This window comes from Chrysemys picta, chromosome 2, assembly GCF_011386835.1.
Source record: "Chrysemys picta bellii isolate R12L10 chromosome 2, ASM1138683v2, whole genome shotgun sequence".
Classification (NCBI taxonomy): Eukaryota; Metazoa; Chordata; order Testudines; family Emydidae; genus Chrysemys; species Chrysemys picta.
In genome coordinates, this window is record NC_088792.1 from 164999553 (window position 1) to 165017396 (window position 17844).

The following is a 17844-nucleotide window of genomic DNA, read 5'->3' on the forward strand; positions in this document are numbered from 1 at the left end:
TCTCATATTTCCTGGACATCTTTAAAGATTTTTGTGGGTTAACCATACATACATCACACATGAATATTAATAATCAGTGAGTTATTAGTTTATACATGATATATTACATACCACCTTTTGGGTAAATATCATGACAACAGCACCATCTGGCATTGAGGTGCTCTTAGGGACACAGTTTCCCCATCTATGAAATGGGGATCATAATCCTGACCTTCTTTGTAAAGGGCTTTGAGATCTACTGGTGAAAAGTGCTATATAAAAGCTAGGTATTATTACTAACAAATTGTTTTATTAATCTTTTAAACTTTCTCCTTTTGCACTGATAGTGTGTGCAGAGCAGCTATTCCCCTGGGATTTCCTCTTTGATATTTATTAGTCTGTGTTTGCTGCTCAAGGCTGCACACCTGAGGTAGCCAGCAGATTTTTCCCTTAGCCCAAAACATCTAGCCATCTCACCATAGTCTGATCCTGGCTAGGATATATTCCATAGGGATTTTGTCATGCCAGTGGATTATGATGCGAGTACATGCATGGTTTACATGCTATGCATACATTACAAACATATTTTTACCATAGTCACTGGAAGTTCAGGATTGATTTCTTTCCTACTAACTGATCAGGCTGACTAGCATGAAATTTAATTTGTGCTAATCAACTTGAGGTGAGGGGAGCAGAAAATTTATGTGGCTCATTTATTTTCCATTACTGCAGCAATCTCCCCCTACTTATATCCCTTAATAGAATGTTTTATATAGCAGCTTTCATACTTTATAAAGCAAAGGCTCAAGCACTACTGATGCAAACACAGTGTAGGCAAACTGTGTAGCTGTTATGCTTTCAACAGTGACTCACTTAGCTCCTGCAATGGTGCAGCATTCCATAGTACTGCACCGAAATCAGGGCTGGATTAAGGTAATCCAGGACCATAAGCACATGACAATTTGAGGTCTCCTGTGGCTTCACCCCTGCAGAGCTGCTCTCATAGCCTTGGAGTGGAAGTGCGAAGGTGCCCATTTCCTTCCCAAGAGACAGTGGCATGGTACTCTCCTGTCCCTTTAGGAGAGGTACCAGGGCCCCTTCCTCCCCTTGTGAATGGAAGAGGTGGGCCTCTTATTATTTACTGAAGTAGCCTGGATGTATATGTTTGGGTGGGTGAGGAAGTACCCAATGCGCTCTTCTCCTCCTGCCCCGTGTAGAGTCCCCTGCGGGGACAGTGCTGGCATGACCTTCCAGGGCAGTAGATCTTGGAGATAACACCCTATTGAGATATGTGGGTCAGTTCACACTTCTCAGAGCTGTTGTTTCAGGCCGTCTGCAGTCTAAGCAGATGTTACTCCATTGGTTACACTTGGTTCATATTTTTCAGGTTTTTCTTCAAAACCATGAAGCAAGTAATTTACTTTAAACAGAAAAAAAAAGAAAGGCAAGACTCTCATTTTTCATCATAAGAAACAGGACTTTAGGCTTGGGCCTATAGTGCCTATGCCTTAATTCAATCATAGACAAAATGTAAACTTTGAGCATAAATACTGCTCTTGGTTAAGAATTTAAAAACCATGCAGATGACTCTATCACTGTTTTCCATCTGTAAGGAAGTGTTTTGGATCATTACAGTACAAATTTTGTCTTTATAACTTGAGAACATCACTAACATGGTGCTATCAGCCATCGTTGTGCAGCTTTGCAAGGAGTTAAAGATAGCCAATAACCTGTGTTAGAGTACAATGGACTATCTGGAGAGCCATTGGGTAAATTTCAACCTACAAGTAATTTTCAAACAAATCATTTAAAAATCAATGGGTTTCAGGGGAAACTTGTTATCTAGAATTGGTGTGTCCATCTAGCCACAAAAAATTTGAGTAGCATATGCAATATGGGGCTGCTAACTAGTGTGTAGGCTCTTATTTGGGACATATTTGCATTAAAATGTAGCCATTAATTTGTGTTTTGTAACAGGGGAAAGTAGCAGTGATTAGAGATGATGTTGACAGGGGTTTGCACTCGAATGCCAAGGTATTGCAGTCCTGATTTATAGCAACTTTGATAGTCCACTCCTGAGCTATTATTTACTTAGATTCATCTTTTTAAGAATTACGTCAAATTGTGTGGCATTTTGGTAATGTGCTAATGCCCACTAGTTATTAGGATATGCCATATTTGGTCTCAATCATTGATCTCCAGATGGGAAAGGATAATTCACTAATGTGTGTGATTATGATGTGGTGTAGGGTATATGGTGAGACAAGACAGAATGTAGTGCTTGTTAGGTTTTGTAATGATTCTTGAATGGCATATTTGCATTAATGTTCGTTAATATTTTAATTAATGGCAAAGGGTGCCTAGAACCCAAGACAAGCACCCTTTTGTTGTATTGAATTCCAAATAACTAATGAATATGTGGTGCTGACAAACCCCTTCTCATCAACCTTTTAACCCCCAGGGACACTTTTGCCATTACTGAACAATCACATTAAAGCAGAAGTTCTCAAACTGAGGTCTCTTGTTCTCAGGTGGGTCATGGAGCACTTGCAGGTGCTTTGCAGAAAGTTGCCTGCTCACATGTGACTGGTGCTCCCTGTCCTTATTTCCAGATTCTAAATTACATTAAAAGGCAGCTAAAAGTATATTAAATACTTTCGTTAACATTCCTTTGCCATGTCGACAGTTGCGTGTTTGCCACAGGGATGTTATGATACCATGGATAGGAAGGAGGTACCTGAGGGATTGTGAATGGAAGGTTAGGTGATGCCTGAGGCAATCTCTGTATTAAAATGTGATCCATGCTATGAAAATGTTTGAGACCCGCTGTTTTAAAGTGATGTGTGTTCCTTGTCTTGTTAATAATAATAATTAATAACAATAAATAATAATAGATATCTAGCTCTTTCTAACATGCGATGCCCATAGAGTTCAAATTGTTTTACAAAAGAAATAAATATCATTATCTTCACTTTACAGATGAGGAAATTTAACTGCAGGGATGGGGGTCACACAGTAAGGCAGTGACAAGGTTGGGAATCCACTGGGCCACACTGCCTTCTATAGAAAAGATATAAATGTCATCCAAAAATGTGTCTTAGTCATGAAACGTGAGGTGTGTCACATAGATTGTAAACTCTTTGGGGCAGAGGACCATCTTTTGGCTTTGTACCTAGCACAATAGTGTCTTGCTCCATGACTTGGGCTCCTACGCACTACCACAATATAGAGTCTAAATAATACTAATAATTAAAATAATAAAAGGATCAGAAATAAACATTAATGTCTAACATTGATTATTTCCTTCATATAATTTGTGGATTATTTATTTTATTTTATTTTGCATAGGGAAATAAAGGTTAGACCTATTTCAGACATTGAAAAAAAGGGGGAAAATATCTTCCACAATGTGATATTTATTATAACTCCATGTGACAGGATTGTGCAATATTATTGTCAGACAGAGGTCATTTTAAACAGCCAGATTCTGCAACCCTTTCTTACAATGACTGGTGTGTACTCACAAAGGTAATTCTATTGGCTTCAATGGGACTACTCTGATTACTAAATACTACTCAATGCAAGTAAGTGCTGAAGAATCTGGTAGAATCTCTATATTGCCTTCTGATAAATAAGATTATAGAAACCTGCGTTTGAAACAACAGGTTTTACAAGAGGCTATTGGGTAATCCAAGGTCAGATTGATTTCCACAGGTTTCATAGAAGCTATATTCAAATAAACAGACAAAACACATAGATGAGAAGGAAAGAAAGCAAGAAAGTGAACATGTGTTGATTAAATCAAATGGAATATTTGCATTATCACATTATGATGAAGAGCAGCATGAATAAGTAAATAGATTCACTGTCTGACAGAAGTAGCATTGTAAAATACTAAGGAAACCCATTTTAGTCTGGTGCTTGCTTTCACCTACATTTGATTTTTTTAAATCATTCCTTCCATGATGTTGCCTGAACCATGCTTGGCTCAATAAGAATGACAATTCCACACATGAGCTGGGATTACGCTGATATATTAAATTTATATGTCACCAGTTTACTAGCACCTTCTGATCATATCATAACATGAAAATGCTGGATTTTAAAATAATCCAATTTGCTTTCATAATAGCTAGGCATTATGTCTTTTATCTCAAATCAGATGTAATGGACGAATGGTTTTCACCTCCTCATCAAGAGGTGAATAACATATTGAATGATCGAGGAAGGGGGAAAATGGAAGATATTTACCATGCTGATAATTTGATATGAAGATTTTAGAGTCTGATACAAGGCATGCCTTTTAATTTGCATTTATGAACACTTATACTCTCACACTCACTGAATTTTTATTGTTAAGGCATGCCAAAAAGTGTGTTATTCATTAGCAGAAAATGTGGGGTTTTGGATCAACTCATTACCCGTGAAATTGATTTTCAATTTCCAAAACTAATGGGATAAATGAAATATGCCTGTATAAACTGTCAGATGGCATAGATACTGAGAGGCAGATTCTCAGCTGGTGTAAATTGATGTCAATTGGCTTCAATGGAACTACAATGATTTGTACCAGTTGAGTATTTGCTCCTAAGAATAATAATGAGAAGGTCTACTGGTATAGTTAATGATGACTTCATTTTCCTTTAACAAACATAGATACATTACCCATACTTTTTTCTCTTTCACTGATGCTTTCAGTGGTGTTAGACCACTGTGCAGACTTCAACAGCTCTTCTTCCAGGTGCTTAAATGAGCCATTTAAAAATATTTTCTGTGTCTGAGAGAAAATTTGGGTCTCTGTACAATGGCATATGTTTTTTTCTTCCCTTGAGTAAGATCTGTGGGGTCAGAACAACGTGGATAACATTTAATAGCCAACAAATGTACACTCACACATTTGAGTCTTTATGATTTGGCATTTTTGAAATCAGTAGTTTATAACAACAAAGCCACAATGATGCCATGTTTGGGACAGAGAAAATGGGTCTAAAATGTAAGTTGTCCCTTATATTCTAGATACCCTGTTAGCAAAATGTGTGAAATCTAAATAGGAAGCTGCATTCCACTGGTTTCAGAATACATACTGTGTCATGCATGGGAAGTTGCTGTACATTCCCCTATTGCTGCTATAGAAACATTGTTTTGAAATAATAGATTTCATAAGAGATTATTTAATAATTCAAGAGCAGATTTTTATCATGTAAAGGCAGTGTTGTAATGGATAAGATATTGGAGTGGAGATGCTGCTTGTATTCCTAACTCTGCCATTGACTTGCTGTGTAATCTTGAGCAAGTCGCTTTAGCTTCTGGTGTGACAGTCTCCCCACCTGTAACGTGAGGATAGTGCTACTTCTCTTGTTTTGTCAGGCCTCTTGAGATACATGGATGAAAAGTGCGATATAAGAGCTAAGTCATTATAATAATAGTATAGTACTTTTCACCAATAGATCTCAATGCACTTCACAATCTGTAAGGTATTTATTCTCACAACAATTCTGTGAGTAGAAAAATGCTACTATCCCCATTGTACAGATGGGGAATTGAGGCACAGAAACTTGCCCGAACTGTCACAGGAAGTCTGTGACAGAGCAGGGAACTGAACCTGGATTTCACAAATCCTAGGCTAGTGTCATAACCACTGAATAATCCTTCCTCCCTATTATTATTAGCAAATGAGACATGCCACTCCATACCATAGAGGATTGAATAATTATTTGTCTCTAGCACTTTCTCAGTCTTGAACTTTCTTCTAAGCTGCACCTATATATACATAGTATTTTCTATGGTCCTTATCCTCCCTTTATTTTTGAAGTCAGCGATAAAATTCTCATTAAATTCCATTGAATTCCAAGGAGCAGAGCTTAGGTCCACTAGGAATGACATGAACAGTCATCTGATCAAAATGGTACTTTCTTGTTTAGTCACTCGAGACAAAAATCTAGTGGGCTTCTAATATGAGAGGACTTTAAGTTATCAGATCTTTTTACCATGGTCGATCCCTGAAAGACAACACAATAATCTGTTTTTTTATCCTACAGCAAAATTTTCTGTCAATTTGATATTCGTTTAAATGTGAAAGGAATGACTGCTTCTCCTGGTATTCTGTTTGTTCAGATTTGTGAGTAATTTCCCTTCACTTTATTTCTTCCTTTTGAGGGAATCTGGGTTTTAGTCTCCCAAAATTACTTTTCATAAACTCACACACACAAAATGCAGTCGGCTTCCATTCAGTCATCCCTATTCATGTTCAAATATTTGTGCTTCTCCAGATACCATTTGCATATATCACCTGCTGCAAGCCCTAGAAATTCAGAAGGCACTCTGCTGAGAGTAGAAACATCTTTGTGTAGGTTTTTGTTTCAGCAGCATCCCTACAGTTAAATAGTACACACTGAGGAAATGGGGATTTAATACAATACTATCCCAATTCCAGGCTTGTTCAGCTGATTTTCCATGAGCACAAGATTTCTTCATGAACTGTGAGAATTTGTACACAATGACTCTTTGAACATAACAGAGTGTTCATTTCCAATAAGGACCTGCCACATGACTGAGCACTTGGCAGAAGCTTGATTAGGAAGAAATAAAGACAGGATAGCCGTTCTGTATTTGAAAACAGCTGCTACATCTTTTGTGTCCTCCTAAAATCAAACCAAAATACCGGAAATAATGTGCCTTTAAGTGTCATATCATGCCAGGTTGTTGGCAGTATTCATCAGATGGAACTGAAATTAATCTACCACATTTCATCTCCTGAACAAATTGATCTTCAGAGGAAATTTTGAACCATATTATTTACCACACCCACATCATACAGTTTTTGCCAGCTGAATTCCTGTGACCTAGTGGCTGGCTAGGCTTTCAGAAACCATTTCAATTTTCATAAGATTTCCAAACACAATCAGATGTTACTAGTAAGTTGTTTGGTTCTATTCATAGCCTTATGAATGCGGTCTGAGTTAAGTAATTATTTTCCAATTGGCACCCAAATTGGGGAACTAAATTATTCTCATTGGTTGATCTAATTATCACAGAGTATTTCTGCCAGTCCAACATAACTAACATCCTTGTTGACAAGCATTCAGACGAAAAGAATATGCACACCTCTATAAATGAGCTGTTATCCTGAAGTCTGGATAACTGGAATTTCGGTCCTTATTAATAATGGCCAATTCACCAGGCAAGTTATAAAGCTTCTATACAGAAAACATGAAGGAGTCTTAACATAAGATGTAGATAGACTAGGATATTATATTGCCACACTGTATTTTGTCTTTCGGCTTCTTTTTGTACATATATAATACACATTGCATTTTATTAATATCCCTATTATAGCCGTTATCAGAATAATAATAGGTGTTATCCCTTCATGCACTCAAATGTATAAGTTAACTCTGATTATTGAAATAATATTTGTCTAGTCCAAACATATTAAGAGAAAACCAGAGACATGACAACTATATTGGGTACAACTTTGGTGGTTTACAATACTAAATAAAACAGACATACTTTTTTCATTTAAGATTAACATTATTCATCTTTTAAGGGACATGCTTTTGTTATAATTGTTTGACTGCATAACATGCCTGTTCATGTAAAAGTCTTATGTTATTGCTAATAAAAATTACAATAGGTGACAATATATTATGTAATCCCACCTTGAATCCAAACTACTAGATTGTAAATCCACATGGCAGTACCATATATTGAAATGCCATATCTCCATGTATAGCAGCAAATGCACATTTACTAAATTTACTATATTCCCTCTGATCGGGTTCTAAATAGCCACAACAAAATGTAAAGCACAAGGTCTAAATGTTTAATTGTATATCTATTCATGTTTAAAATTTAATTAATATCCTTTAGAGGGGGCAAAAAACAACCCACCACCTGTCCTCAACAAACCCCACTACTATGACCAGTATCATTAATAGGAAAGATGTTTGACCCTACTAGCTAAGCTATTTTAAGTGCATGGCTTACCCATGTCATAAGAAACTTGAACTAAAGTACATTGCCCTGGGGCATGAACTTGCTCATATTAAAGTCAACTGCAGTTTTGCTACTGACTTTACTAGGAGTAGGATTGGACTCCTGATTGTAAACTTGTCTGCTGCAAAAGGAAATTACCCTAACTGAGCTCCTATTCTATTATCCTGACTCATTATTTTAAACTGTCTGCAAGAGGATAAATTGGTACAGTATGCACACTGCTACAGTATTCACACTACTACATTATTGCAAGGAATATTGATTTCCTTAACATTAGTATTCATCATTCTTTGTTTGAGACTTGTATGCTCACTGAAATTGAATTGATGTGATTGCATGTTTCTTGTATGTGTAAAAAATGTTGTTTATCAAATAATTGCATTTTGCAGGTTACTTTGAAGTCAAAATATCAACTGTGCCTTTCATTCTTTCTGCCTTGGTTTCTATCCAGTTTGCTGTTTCTAAATATCATGTTGGCTAGGTAATTAGTTAGCACTGCTGGAAAATAGCCTTATACTTTAAGCTGGCTGTCTTTGACTTACTGCTCAGAATATCCCAAGGAGCATTACCTTTACCTCTCCAGGTCCCTGAACCCTATGCTAACAGTCATTTTAACTGACTGTCATTTTTTCTCCTGTATCAACTACATATAAAATATGGATTTTTTTCTTTTTGCTCTACAGAGATAGGGATTTTTCTCACTCAAATTAATGGCTAAAACTTGCTTTTTGTTTATCCTTTTATCTAGAGTGAATTCTGACTATAACCTTTCAATAAAAATAGAATTCAAAGATAGGGGGGATTGCAGCTAACACTCAGAACAGGAGAGAAAATACACTGCATAAAAATGTTAGGATATACTGTTAAAATGCAAATAAAATAGAACTTACTGTATGTTGACACTGTCGAATAGCATAAAGCTTCCTAATATACATAAAGCAGTCTCTCTCTATATATTATAATATTCAAGGAAATTAACCAGGCATTGCAAGTTTTGTGTTTCAACTTTCAATAGTCTATTACAATATTTTTTATAACATCTTAGCTCCCTCCCCCCCCTTATTCCAGAAAATAAAATAAACCAAACCTAAACAGAAAAGGTAACAATCAAGGATCACTACTGCTTTGAACAACTTCTTTTAAAGAAAAGTTTCCACTTTTAGCTGCCAGTAATTCCAAGGCTAAAGTAAGTTAATCCTCTTACCTTATTCACCAATGTAAAGTAAATCTAGCTTGGCTCAGTGATGCACTGCTCAGTGCTGCTTCTCTGCCTGCTTTCCCTCTGCTGCCTGTTACAGTATCTCCACTGCTGGATGTACTTGCATCTAACTGGGGCTCCCTCTCTCCCAGCATCACTTTTAACTCAGGCAGGCAGGGAGCTGAAGCCAAAGGGACTCTCTATCTGATTGGTTTCCATTCAGTGCCCATGATTAATAAGAAACGTCCCTCACACAGAGAGATATTGCTGCTGATGGAGCCGCAGTGCTCAACATGAGAAGGTTTGGGGCTGGGGGGAGTGCAGGCTTTGCCAGGCATACAGTGATTTGCAAGTGAATGCAGTGGGAGGCTACCGAGAGGAGGGCTTTGTCAAGGACCCCCTTTTGATAGAATGAGCCTCTGGGTTTGAAGTCTCAGTTAATCAGCCCAGTTTAATCTGTTTTCAATTTTAATAATAAAGGTGAAGGCATATCTGTAACCTGTAAATCATCTGGAGAAAAGATTTACCCGCATTATCTATCGTTGTGATTCAATGCCATTTGTGCACATGCAATCACTGAAGAATTTGATATTATTCGGTGCCAGTGCAGGGACAAAAGATTTGAAGTTGAAAGAAGGAGAAGGTGAAGAAGATCCGCCACCCATTCCCAAGTTTACAGCATTAGATTCATTTACAGAGATTAGTAAATGATGGGAGTGTTGTTGTATCTCAAAACGCATAATGCCACATTATTAAGAATGTTTCACTTGTCATGGTTAACAGTTTTAGCACAATTACTGATATATAGTTCTGCCAGCTAAGGGTAAACAAATTTCCTGCTTCACAGTGCAGTCTGATTACCTACAGGGGACAGGAAGGAATCTCTCTTCCCCACTTCCTACCTCCCCCAGTGTATAGCAGTACATGTTTAGCTAGATATGTTCTGATTGGTTTGCACCTACGTCTGAAGCATCAGATAATGGCCTCAATAAACCACAGAACTGATGAAAATATAAATATAAACCCCATCCCTGCATCCAATCTTTTTGCTCCCTTATCCCTTGGGCAGCCTGTGTCTTCAGCCAGAGACAGCTGGGGGTTATTTCAGTCACTGGCATAAGTCATGGTAACCATTAACTTGTAATGACCTCTTAGGGACTGTTACTGGTCAGGATCATTGGTGCAGAATATGGTCCATCCATGCTGCAAATATACGTTTCACTGGGCATGCGGGGATGGTGTAGGGCAACAGCGGAATAACCAAATGTCTATGTGGAGCACCACTAAAACAGCGCAAAGGGCCTATGTTCCTACTCTTTGGCTAATTTAGAAATGTATTTGTGTTTCAAATGCAGAGATGCAAAAGTACCTCATATGTAGGGCTCTACCAAATTCACAGTCCATTTTGGTCAATTGCATGGTAATAGGAATTTAAAAATCATAAATTTCATGATTTCAGCTATTTAAATCTGAAATTTCATAGTGTTGTGATAGTGGGGTCCTGACCCAAAAAGGATTTGTGTGGGGGTCGCAAGGTTATTGTAGGAGGGGGTTGTTATATTGCTATCCTTACTTCTGTGTTGCTGCTGGCAGCAGTGCTGCCTTCAGAGCGGGGCAGCTGGAGAGTGGTGGCTGCTGCTGGTTGGGAGCCCATCTCTGAAGGCCGAGCTGTCGCCAGCAGCAGCACAGAAGTATGGATGACATGGTATGGTATTGTCACCCTTATTTCTGCACTGCTACTGGTGGGGTGCTGCCTTCAGAGCTGGGCCCCGAGCCAACAGCCCGCCACTCTCCGGTCACCAAGCACTGAAGGCAGTGCAGAAGTACGGGTGGCAATACCGTGACCCCTCTAAAATAATGTTATGACCCCCGTGCAACTCCTTTTCGAGTCAGGACCCCCAATTTGAGAAATGCTGGTCTCACCCATGAAATCTGTATAGTATAGGGTAAAAGCACACAAAAGACCAGATATCACTGGGAGGAGACCAGATTTCATGGTCTGTGACGCGTTTTTCATGGCTGTGAATTTGGTAGGGCCCTACTCATATATAAGTACTGACACCAGTTCATACTTGTGAAATAGTATTAGGGTTATTGGTTTGGATTTTTCAGGGAGAAAAAATCTGCTCATCACTGCAGAGAAACTTTACTAAAACAAAGAGCAGTGTTAAGATGGCAATACAGAGGAGGAGTAGAATATTATACAGGGCAAATCTGATGACCTATAGGACTGGAGTAATAGAAATTAAATTAAATTTAATAGTCCAAACTGCAAGGTCATGCATTAAGGGACTAACAATAAGAATTTCTGCTGTAAGCCGGGGGCTCATTGGAGTACAACAGAATAGTACTCAGTTGTACAACTGAGGACCAGAAAGACCTGTGTGTATTAGTAGAACTCAGAATGACTGTGAGGCAACAGTGTGGTGCAGCTGTTTAAAATAATTACATAAATAAGCCAATGCAATCCTAGAATGTATCAGGAGAGGTATTTCCTGTAGATGTAGGGAAGTATTACTGTACAAGGCACTGGTAAGACCTCATTTGGAATATTGTATACAGTTTTGGTCACCCGTGTTCAGGAAAGATGAATTCAAACTGGATCAGGGGCAGAGAATGACTGCTAGGATGATCAGGACAATGGAGTGCCTATCTTATGAGAGGACAGTGGAAGAGCTTGGCTTATTTAGCCTAGCAAAATGAATGCTATGAGGGAATACGGTTGCTCTCAATAAATATATCAGGGGGTCAACACCAGGGAGGGGGCTGCGCTATTTAAGCTAAAGGACAATGTTGACACAAGAACAAATGGGTATAGACTGACCATGAATACACTTAGACTGGGAATGAGAAGGTTTCTTACCATCAGAGGAGTAGGGGTAGTGGGGGCAAACAATCTAACTAGTCTTAAAATGGAACTTGTTAAATCTATGAATGGGATTTTATGATGGGGTTGGTATGATAGCAGGGGGCTGAAGTTGATGACCCAGGAGATCCCTTCAGGTCCTATGTCTTATGTTCCTGTGTAGATCAACCAGCCAAATTGAGTACTTTAAAGAACAAAGAATAATTTACTTATGAATAGATTCTTCCTTAATACCACCCACCTCCCAGTTGATTGAGAATCATCAAGCCTATGTTCACAGCAGGCTGTTTCTAATGACCCATTTCACTGTCAGACATCCCATTTGAAATTCTTAAGGACCTGATCCAATACATATCAAAATCAGTGACAGTCTTTCCACTAATTTCAATGGTAATTGGGCTGGGCCCTAAATTAGCTAATTTCTACTCTGTGATACTATACACATATACAACTCCACTGAAGTAAGTGCCTGCGTGTGTGTAACAGAAGGCAGATTTTGGCCTATTATTTTGAAAGCAAAGGTGAAAACAAAAAACAATTAATGTATCTTGACTAAACATGTAGAAAACAAGGAAAGTTTTAATAAGCACTTTTATCTCATGCTGTGTGCTTTAATTAACAGTAGAAATACTGAAAAAAGTTAGGTGATAGGATTCTTGTCTTCACCAGTTACACAGAATTATGTGTTCAGTCAATAGCAAAGCAGAATAGGACATCTTGGCCCCAGTTTGGGGCCATATGCCATATGCTTTTGATGCTCCACCGGCTCAAGCAGCCTTAAGCCGGGTAGCTCCAGCATGTGTGAGATTTTCCCTGAATACCAGGATGCTTGGAGGTATAGAACCATCATATTGGCTCCTGTGTGACCTCTGTACAGGTTGCCAACAGGGGCATGCCTGGCAAGGGTAGCCAGGGCTGCTTTTTGCCTCAGCATTCTTTATACCTTTTGGGGTATACTAACCTGTGCTAGGAGACTAGTCTCATGCAGAGAAGCCCCAAGGGCATGTCTGTACCCTCCTCCCATTCAACTCCACACAGTGCTCCTCAGCCCTAGCTGAGGATCTAGCCCCATAGCCCAACTCAATACCAGGCATGCAGTGCTCGGGTGGGAAAGGCTGGTTCTCCAATGGTGCCATATTTAAGCTCTGAATAAAACAAACAACACTGTTTATATTAGCCTGTTCCTTCTCATATATTTTTATTTTTCAAAATATAGCACAATAACTACTATAGGAAAAAATGCTTTACACTAAAAAAATAGACAATTTCTAATACAAACATCATACTATGATGATATACATGCTAAAAAGCTTTATAAAATATACCATAAAGGGGATAAACATTAATCAGGAAGAGAAGAAGGAAAAGGTCTTGGAGGGCTTCCATATTGGTATAAAAGAAGAGCAAGCAAGAGCAGAATCTATGTGAGTGCTATAACTTGTTGAAAGATACCCCAGGAGGCAGAAAAAATAGGTTTCTCCTTGGAAGAGTAGTCGGCGGCAATAGATATGGGAAAGTAGAATGTGTACCAAAGGGTGCAGCAGGATTTGCTTTGATTTTAAGCCAGGCCGTATTTCACAGAAGTTGCTTTGTGAAGCCTTTCTGGAATCAAGCCTTTTTTCTTCTTCTTTTTAAATAGAAAGCACACTGAGCTTTGTTTGTTGGAGACCATAGTAAAACCTCATAATAATCCTACTCCTGTGAGGCTCTGAGTGTCTCCTGACTTCAGTGGGAGCGGAGAGCACAAAGCACCATGCAGAATCAGGCTGTCTGGTATGTTAAATAGGTTTGTGTTCAATCATTTTTACTCCGAATATATTAGTCTCTTGGTGTGTTATTTATATTTACTTGCTTAGGCAAATCTGAATTCAAATTAATGCACCAATTTTACATTTTCCACCAATGTGCAGGATATCAGAATAGTCCTATCACATGGTTTCATTAGTTATTTTAATCTCATCATCAGAGAAGCTCTTGGCCATTTCAGCTACAAAAAGAACACATCCCTTTGGGATTTGCCATGATCCCATGGGAAGCAAGGTAAGCTAAGGTATGGCAAGGTATGGTAAGATCCCATGGGAAGCAAGTCTGAGGGGGGAAAAAAGTTCAAGAGAGTTGGCAGTTTTTCAAAGAGACATTATTAAGGGCACAAGAACAAAATATCCCACTGCATAGGAAAGTTAGGAAGTATGGCAGGAGACCACCCTGGTCTAAACAGGAGATCTTCAATTATCTGAAACCCCAAAAAGAGCCCTACAAAAAATGGAAACTAGGTGAAATTACAAAGGATGAATATAAATAAATAACACAAGTATGTCGGGACAAAATTACAAAGGCGAGGCACAAAACAAAATTAAACTAGCTAGAAAGGATGACAAGAAAATATGCTACAAGTATATTAGAAGCAAGAGGAAGACCAAAACCCGGGTTGGCCCGTTATTCAATGAGGGGAGAGGGGGAAAAATACCAGAAAATGTGGAAATGGCAGAAGTGCTAAATGCTTTTTTTTATTTCAGTTTTCATCAAAAAAGGTTAATTCCAATTGGACGTCTAACATAGTGAATGCCAGTGAAAATGAGGTAGGATCAGAGGCTAAAATAGGGAAAGAACAAGTTAAAAATGCCTTAGACAAGATAGATGTCTTCAATTCAGCAGGACCTTATGAAATACAACCTAGAATACTCAAGGAACTGACTGAGGAGATATCTGAGCCATTAGCGGTTATCTTCGAAAAGTCATGGAAGATGACAGAGATTCCAGAGGACTGGAAAAGGGAAAATATAGTGCCAATATATAAAAAGGGAATTAAGGACAATTAAAGACCGGTCAGCTTAACTTCAGTACCTGGAGAGATAATGGGGCAAATAATTAAGCAATCAATTTGCAAACACCTGGAAGATAATAAGGAGATAAGTAACAGTCAGCATGGATTTGTCAAGAACAAATCATGTCAAACCAATGTAGTAGCTTTCTTTGACAGGGTACCCAGCCTTGTAGATGGGTTGAAGCTGTAGATGTGGTATATCTTGACTTTAGTAAAGTTTTTGATACTGTCTCGCATGACCTTCTCATAAACAAGCTAGGGAAATACAACCTAGATGGAGCTATTATAAGGTGCGTGCATAACTTGTTGGAAAACTATTCCCAGAGAAGTGGGCTGTAGTCCACGAAAGCTTATGCTCTAATAAATTTGTTAGTCTCTAAGGTGCCACAAGTACTCCTGTTCTTTATTCCCAGAGAGTAGTTATCAGTATATGTACAACTGATTGAGGGCATAAAGTGGGGTTCAGCAGGGATCAGTTCTGGGTCCAGTTCTCTTTAATATCTTCATCAATGATTTAGATAATGGCATAGAGAGTACATTTATAATGTTTGAGGATGATACCAAGCTGGGAAGGGTAGCAAGTGCTTTGGAGGATAGGATTAAAATTCAAGATGATCTGGACAAACTGGAGAAATGGTTTTAAGTAAATGGGATGAAATTCAATAAGGACAAATGCAAAGTACTCCACTTAGGAAGGAACAATCAGTTGCACATATACAAAATGGGAAATGACTAGGAAGGAGTACTGCAGAAAGGGATCTCGGGGTCATAGTGGATCATAAGCTAAATATGAGTCAATAGTGTAATGTTGTGTTGCAAAAAAAGCAAACATCATTCTGGGATGTATTAGCAGGGGTGTTGTAAGCAAGACATGAGAAGTAATTCTTCCACTCTGCTACGTGCTGGTTAGGCCTCAACTGGAGTATTGTCTCCAGTTTTGGGTGCCACATTTCAGGAAAGATGTGGACAAATTTGAAGAAAGTCCAGAGAAGAACAACAAATATGATTAAAGGTCTAGAAAACATGATCTATGGGAGAAGATTGAAAAAGTTGGGTTTGTTTAGTCTGGAGAAGAGAAGACTGAGCAGGGACATGATAACAGTTTTCAGTTAAATAAAGGATCATTAAAAGGAGGAGGGAAAAAAATTCTTCTCCTTAACCTCTGAGGATAGGACAAGAAGCAATGGGCTTAAATGGCATCAAGGGCAGTTTAGGTTGGACATTAGGAAAAAACTTCCTAACTGTCAGGGTGGTTAAGCACTGGAATAAATTACCTAGGGAAGTTGTGGAATCTCCATCATTGGAGATTTTAAGAGCAGGTTAGACAAACATTTATCAGGATGGTCTAGATAATACTTAGTTCTGCCATGATTGCAGGGGACTGGACTAGATGACCTCTCAATGTCCCTTCCAGTCCTACGATTCTATGATGATGAAATGCAAACTTTTTAAGGGAAGCACCTATTTTAATTCATAGTTCATCCCAGTTGCCAGATCACGCCTTCCTGTGTGTAAAGCAACTGAGGAGCACAGTGGGACACATCATGGCCTTGAGACTCAATCGTATTTACTCTAGCTTCCCCTCTAGAATGTTGGACAGGATAACCCATGGAGAAGCAGTGTCCATGGTTCTGCATTCCCACAGTTATCCTGAGATCTGTTGGGAAAATCAGGTTGGTCATTGCTAGTAACATTTTCCCATATATAGGGTGCACTTCTTGAGCTTTTTAATAGGCTCAGTATTAGAGATATTGTATAAGGTGTCTCTAATGTTCCTCTAATAAAGGAAAAATTGCAAAAATTCTGAGAATGGAACAGTTAAGAAGCACATGAATAACAACCTTCTTCAGACTTGCAAGAGCAAAACCGATCATTTTTTTCATTCAAGCACTGTACATTTTGACCAAAGTCCATAAAGCTCTATGAAGCATAAGGAAACCAGATTGAGTTATTGCCATTAATTTTAAAATGGCATGTAAGCTCTCCCATATAGTCTTCTAGTCAATCATATCAAGAGAAAACAATTAGCTCTTCTCCTAGCTTTTCTCCAAGGCTTCTGCTCTCTTCCTGTAAAAGGCATTAAGTGATTTAGAAATTAAGGAGAACATGACTTCTCCCTCTCTAAGATTGACAGAACACTACTAAATCGGACCTGACAAGTGCTTGATTTTGGCTGGCCCTCTGTGTTGTACTCAAGGGAAGGGAAGGAAGGGGAAGGGAGGGGCAAAAAAAAAAGACAAAATAAGAAACCAGCAGACCCCCTTGCACATCTGTGCAAAAAGCAACCCCCATTCCAGTCGCAGAGTGGGAATTACAGTACTGAAACTGTCTACAAACTCCCCAAAGTAGCATGATGGGATGGGGAGGAAGCAGGAGCAAGGTCAGATCATGGTAAGGATGATTACCTAATGTTAGAAAAGTACCATGCAACATTTACCAGTTTAAAACAAAGCAAACATAAAATGTAAATCAGACATAACAATATGCCACAGGACCAGTTGGTTTCAGGCTGGTAAGTCTGCAACTGTAATGTATTTGGATTATCAGAGGCACAGCAGTGACTGTAATTGCTAAGATTAAGTTCCAATTTTGATTCCAACAGTTACCCCCCATGTACACATGCATCTTTTGTTGCTCATAATTTTCTTGAGATAAACTAAATCTTCTGGGGCCAACATTTCCATCCTCAGTGTCAGCCCAGAGATAAATTATTTTGAGATAGTTGGCACACAACTACTTGCCATTTTTTTAGGTACATGTGTGTGGAACAAAAATCTTCCCATATGTTCCCATCAGAAACTGTATATCTCAAAAGAAAAAGTTACAAATAGATTAAAAAAACCCCATGTATGATATGTAAGTAGGAGCCAATTTTCAACAAACTCAGTAAAGCAGTTTTAAAGTTCCAACTATTTCAAACAGACAATGGTACAGAGTTTTAAGCAAACTAAACTCTATAATTTCTATGATTTCACTATTATT

General features: G+C 38.5%; 1 protein-coding gene across 2 annotated transcripts in view; it reads right to left on the reverse strand.

The window, feature by feature from the left end:
- The window catches only part of CDH9 (cadherin 9), a 121966-nt gene extending 112661 nt beyond the window's left edge, over positions 1-9305 (reverse strand). Inside the window, exon 1 of one of the 2 annotated variants that reach the window (XM_008171912.4) lies at positions 9179-9305. The gene's annotated coding sequence lies outside the window, so the exon portion shown is untranslated. Of the gene's footprint in view, positions 1-4650; positions 4747-9178 lie in introns of those variants that run through there. The other variant, XM_065584764.1, reaches the window with a different exon arrangement.
- Positions 9306-17844: the final 8539 nt, after the last annotated feature.